At 44.6% G+C, this 6,000-nt stretch overlaps 1 protein-coding gene across 3 annotated transcripts in view; it reads right to left on the bottom strand.

The window, feature by feature from the left end:
• Positions 1 to 6,000, bottom strand: part of CNTFR (ciliary neurotrophic factor receptor) — a 320,495-nt gene that overhangs the window by 239,279 nt on the left and 75,216 nt on the right. For 2 of the 3 annotated variants that reach the window (XM_034441950.3, XM_087885458.1), the window contains one exon: positions 1,405 to 1,514. The gene's annotated coding sequence lies outside the window, so the exon portion shown is untranslated. Of the gene's footprint in view, positions 1 to 1,404; positions 1,515 to 6,000 lie in introns of those variants that run through there. The other variant, XM_087885461.1, reaches the window with a different exon arrangement.

A 6,000-nucleotide genomic window follows, 5' to 3' on the forward strand; every position in this document is an offset into this window, starting at 1 on the left:
TGCCCCTAAACAAGGCTGCCTCCAGAAGTTCTGGGTGCTCCAACCCTGGAGGTGTTTAAGAAGAGACTGGACAGCCATTTGTCCAAAATGGTATAGGACCTCCTGCTCGAGCAGTGGGTTGGACTAGAAGACCTCCAAGGTCCCTTCCAACTCTTGTTATTCTCTGCTAGCTAAAGTGGCCGATAAGAAAAGAACAATCCAACATTCCTACAGTAAGGCGGTATCTTTATGGCCCAAATGAGATATGAAATATTCAGAACATTTTAGGTCCTCTTCCACGAGCATATAAGAAACATACAAAACCACGATCTCTTGTTGAGAGGAACATCAATAAATAAATCACAAACCGGCCATAGCTAAAACCTACTTTAGACTGAAACTTGCTCCAAAAACAAACAAACAAACACAAAATCCATCCCCCAGTTCGAATCCTGCCTTTCCACCACGTCTAAAATGTTATTCCCTCCCTTCCTCTTCCCCCATTTAAAAAGCAAAAACAAAACAGGCTTTGAAGAAAGATTTCCTGCCTGTATTAAGCTGACTTGAGATGGAGTTTGACAATCCAGCATCAAAAGAGAGCTGAAGCCGTGCAAAAGGAGCCTCTGGAGAACTTGGGATGAGTCAGGCTGGTCACAAGCAGCAATTCCATCGGCACCCACTGAGCTCATCGCCTGGATTGGATAATGACATTGCCGTGGTGAGTCAACAGCCTATGCCACTCAAGCCATCACTTCGTCATCCTCCCAAAGAGAGAGCAAACACAGAACCTGATTCACTTCACCCGATGAAAAACAAGGCATTGGATATGCCCACTTTCCCAGGGCCAACTCCAAAATTTACGCTTGGCAGCCTCTGTCAGTGCGAAAAAGCCGTCCAGAATCCCCCAGGAACGGGGAATATAGTATTAAATTCCGTCAAGTCCTGGCAACGACATGTCTACTCAACTGTGTTTTTCAAAAATAAGGGTATACAATTCCCATCTTTTGCAGCCCAGCTGGAAAAGACGGTGAGAACAAAAAGAAAACCTGGAAATGCTTTGGGTAAGCAAGACCAATTTTGCTCTTTCTCTCTTGCTGAAAAGCCACAGGGGAAGAGAAAGATTTCAGCATTTAAAATGTAGATTTTAGAGGACCGGAGGAGGCTTCGTAGCCTGGCAGAAACCACTCCAGCCTCGGTGCCCATAGAGGCATTCAACGTCAACTCAACACTCAGTAAAGTTCCCGTTGGCTGCCCTTGACATTCATCACTCTGGCAGCCCTCCGGCTTGAGAGATCTTGCCAGCAGCAGCTCCCCCGTCAAGGAACAGCCGGAGGGTGCCCGAAACAAGGTCCTCAGGTGCACAGACTTGAAAATAAGCCACGTCGTAGCCAAAAGAGCATCGCCAGGTAGCATCTGAACACTCACCGCTTGGATGTCCTCAATCGCAGGATCTGGCTGAAGAGGCGCATCCAATTCTCCTCCGCTTCTCCACCCTCTGCGTCTTCTGGGTCCTTCTCCTTGAAAACCGGGGCTATCTGTCAAGAGAAATGCATGGGTCACTCCAGATGAAGCTTTCCCAGAGAGAATACCAGAATACCAGAATTGGAAGGGGCCTCAGAGATCTTCTAGTCCAACCCCTTGCCCGAGCAGAAAACCGTATAACATTTCAGACAAATGCCTGTCCAATCTGTTCTTGAAAGCCTCCAGTGATGGAGCAGCTACAACTTCTGGAGGAAAGCTGTCCCACAGATTAATTATTCTCACTGTCAGGAGATTTATCTTTAGTTCTAGGTTGGTTCTCTCCTTGATTTGTTTCCATCCATTGCTTCTTCTCCTGCCCTCTGGTGCTTTGGAGAATAAGTTGATCACACACACACCCTCCTTTGTGGCAGCCCCTCAAATATCATGTCACCCCTAGTCTTCTTTTCATTAGCCTGGACATTCCCAATTCCTGCAATGCTCTAGCCTGTGAAATGTGGCCTTACTAAGACTTTATAAAGGAATACTAAAACTTCATGTGATCTTGATTCTATCCCTCTGTTAATGCAGCCTAGGATTGCATTGGCTGTTTTGGCAGCTGTCAAAATTAATATATGTCTTTTCCCGACTCTCTTTCCATACTTAGTAGTTCCTGTTATTCTGCTTAATGCCTAGGTAAAATTTACAATACCTAGGGAAATATATATATAACGTATTAAAATAACACAGACGTTTCCCATTTCGCCTAAAAAAACGCCAGGCATCCTATAGATTTCCTAGGCATTGTAGATAGTGCCAGCTTTTGACAAAATTGCCGGTAACATATATTGGGAGGGTGTTTACATAAAAAGGTTTAGGGGAAAGTAGGCTTTTCTTCCTTATTCATCTGCCAGAGGTTGTAGCGGTTTGCCCAAGCTTCCTTTCCTTTCTGCAATAACCCTGTCAGGTTATTCTGGCTGATCTTCAAAACTAGATTTACGGCCAGGATTGTAAGGAGATTTTCCTACCCAAAGGAGGGAAGTGTGAGATGTGGTAAGGAGGAACCCAACATGCATTCATAGCTTGTTTGCTTTCGTCATGCTTATTTTCGGGCTTAAAAAGTGTTTAGTAGAGTTACAAAAGGGAGTAAGCCGATTGCTTATGTTTAACGGTTGTTTGAAGTTACAACTGCTCTGAAAAAAAATGTGACTTATATTCGGTCCTCACACTTATGACCATTCTCACGGTCATCTAATCAAAATTCAGGGGCTTGGCAAACGGCAGGTATTTACGACGGCTGCAGAATCCCAGGGTTGCCACTTGTGACACGCAAAAACAATGAGGCCAGCCGGATTCACTGAACAACTTTGTGACTTCCCTTACAACTTCGGGGATTCGCTTAACAATGGGGGCAAAAAAAAAAAAGAAGTTATAAAATTGGGATCAACTCACAACAATTGTCTCGCTTAGCAACAGAGATTCTGTTCCCAATTGCGGTTGTAAGTTGAGGATTATCTGTACACAACACATACAGGTAGACCTGGACTTACGACCACAATCGAGCCCAAAATTTCCATTGCTAAGCAAGACAGTTCTTTTGCTCCATTTTATGACCGTCCTCACTACAGTTGTTAAGTGAATCTGGCTTCCCCATTGACTGTGCTTGTCAGAAGGCCATAAAAGGAGATCACGTGACTCTTGGGACACAGCAACAGTCGTAAGTATGAGTCAGTTGCCAAGCTTCTGAATTCTGATAACGTGACCAGGGGGATACTGCAACGGTCGTAAGTGTGAAAAATGGTCATAGGTCACTTTTTTTCAATGCTGTTTTAACTGTGAATGGTCACTAAGGGAACTGTCGTAAATTGAAGACTACCTGTATTTTTTCTGCCATTTATGTCTAGCTTGCCATTCTCTGTTCTGTTTTCCATGACAATCGCAACTATAGGGAGTCCTCAACTTACGACAGTTCGCTTAGTGACCATTCGCAGTTACAACAGCACTGCCAAAAGTCACTTATGACCGTTTTTCACTCTTACGACCGTTGCAGCATCCCCCTGGTCACGTGATCCAAATTCGGACGCTTGGCAACCGACTCGTATTTATGACGGTCGCAGTGTCCCGGGATCCCCCTTTGCGACCTTTTGACAAGCAACATCAATGGGGAAGCCGGATTCACTTAACAACCGTGTTCCTGAATTAACAACTGCAGTGGTTCACTTAACAACCGTGGCAAGAAAAGACGTAAAGTGGCAAACAAGTCACATGACTGTCTCACTCAGCAACAGAAAGAGTTGGGCCCAATTGTGGTCGTAAGTCGAGGACTACTCTAGCTGTAGAAACGTTTTCCATAGTAGTAACAACCGGCCTCCTCACTTAACAAGTGCGGTGATTCACTGAACAAGACTGGCAAGGCAGTTGTAGAATGGAGCAAAACTCCCTTAACAAACGCCTCGCGTAGCAACTGAAATTCTGAGCTCCTTGGTGGTCGTAAGTCGAGGACTACCTGTACTTTGGCAGTCTTTCTGAATTCCCAGTCCTTCCTTGCAACATGCAAACTATCGAATGCTCAATGCAAATCCTCTGGGTTTTGAAAGCCTGATGTGACATTTCTTTCAAGAGCGCATGTAAATTCACGTCCCCAGCCAGCTCAGCTCAGCTCTGAAGTCTCCTCTCTCCGTTTTCATAAATGCATCCACAAATATATTAAATGACCGAGAGGGCATCGCACCTGCCTGTCTCAGGCATGAATAATTTGCTAAATAGTTTGCTTATTTGCATCCCTATCTTTCTCCTGCCATGCGCTGACTGGTCTTTTTGAGTCAGCCCCCAAATTTCGACTCTGCTACATTCCCTTCCAAATATTCCATAATTCATGCCTGTTCTCTTTATCAGGAGGTTTTTTTCTCTAAATCAGCAACTGTATTTTCTCACTTTCAAACGTTTCTCAGTGGCTGTCAAGGACCAATAACAGACACTCTCCAATCCAATTTCTGACAGCAAGGAGGATTAATCGGTGGTCGGTCTTGCCTTCGGAAGTTGTGGGTGCTCCATCACTGGAGGTTTTCACGAAGAGACTGGACAGCCATTCATCCAGATGAATAATAAGAGACTCTCCTTCTTGAACAGGGGGTTGGACTAGACAACCTCTGAGTTTCCTTACAACTCGGTTCTTCTGTATTCTGAGATCCAAACTCAAAATAAGGAGAGATTTCCTGGCTGTGAGAGATGGTTGAAGAATAATTTGGGGTTCTACGAGCCAGGAGAGTGCAAGAACCAATTTTAAAAAATGAAATCCAGACATACTGTGAGAAAGGGGACTCATTTTGAACTCAGAGATGCTGGTTTTTAACCCATGTCCTTCCTCTGCAGATGTGCAGTTTGAGAAGTTCCTGATCTGGGCTTTGATCCAGAGGTGCGTGTGAAATTTGGAAAGGTAGATCTCCCTCATATATGTAGATTCCACCTCTGCCCATCTCTCTTTATCCTGGGAGGGATTCCTGCCTCCCCATGGAGCCAGAGAGGTGCTAAAAAGAGGGAGGGGGGCGATCAGAGGTCTATCAGAGCTATGAAACAATGGAAGATTCTGCCTCCAGATGATGCAGGCTCTCCATCACTGGAGGCTTTCAACAAAAGACTGGACAGCTATTGGTCCGGAATGGTATATGGTCTTCTGCCTTGAGCAGGAAGTTGGACTAGAAGACCTCTGAGGTTCCTTCCAGTCCTAGGATTCTATATTCTTTGCACAGGATGTCTCACATTTTGCTGACTCTTCCCAAACCCCATTCTCAACCTCTGGTGGTCTTGGAAACCAAATTCAGTGAGCCAACAACTTCTCATGACAACATTCAAAACTCCCTCCTCAGCTCCAGCCTTCCCATCTTACAACCTTCTCATATCTCACATCAGTTCTTTCATGGATGCCAGCACCAAGAATCCCAAAGATGCTTGTTAAAGAGGCAACTGGACTTTCTTTCTTGGTTTTTCCCCGAAGATGTTTTGCTTCTCATCCAAGAAGATTATTCTTGGATGAGAAGCACTTTTGGGACAACCATGACCTGGATGACCAAGAATCTCCCACAGGCAACACCAAAAATGTTCATTTCTATTCCAGGCCACACCTGAACAGGTACCTGCAATCTTTCCAGCCGCACTTCCTCCCTTCATCTTCAACCCAAGTCAGATTATCTCTTGCATTTTAAATTCAGCCATTCTGGGGAGGCCCCTGCTTCCCCCACCTCCAAACCGATTTCGTATTTCTATCAAGTGCATTCTCTCTTTCCCCTTTAATACAAACCAGCCCTTCTTCGCTTTGACGACATTCCTTGAAATTATCTTTTTTTCTCTCTGTGCACGATACTCAATATGTATTTTCCTCATTTTTTTTTTGTAGCCATTATTCTCGGAGATGCTTTTTTTTTCATTCGCTGCCTTCTTTTTTTACATTTCCCATTAACACCACAGAATTCTGTGGCACTGGCAATATTTTTCCTAACTCCTTTCCAAGCATTTTCTGCATCCACTTTCCCTTCCTTCTGTTGGGAGACAGGTTGCTGTTATTTC

The sequence above is a fragment of the Pantherophis guttatus genome, chromosome 2, assembly GCF_059756535.1.
Source record: "Pantherophis guttatus breed Tessera chromosome 2, ASM5975653v1, whole genome shotgun sequence".
Taxonomy (NCBI): domain Eukaryota; kingdom Metazoa; phylum Chordata; class Lepidosauria; order Squamata; family Colubridae; genus Pantherophis; species Pantherophis guttatus.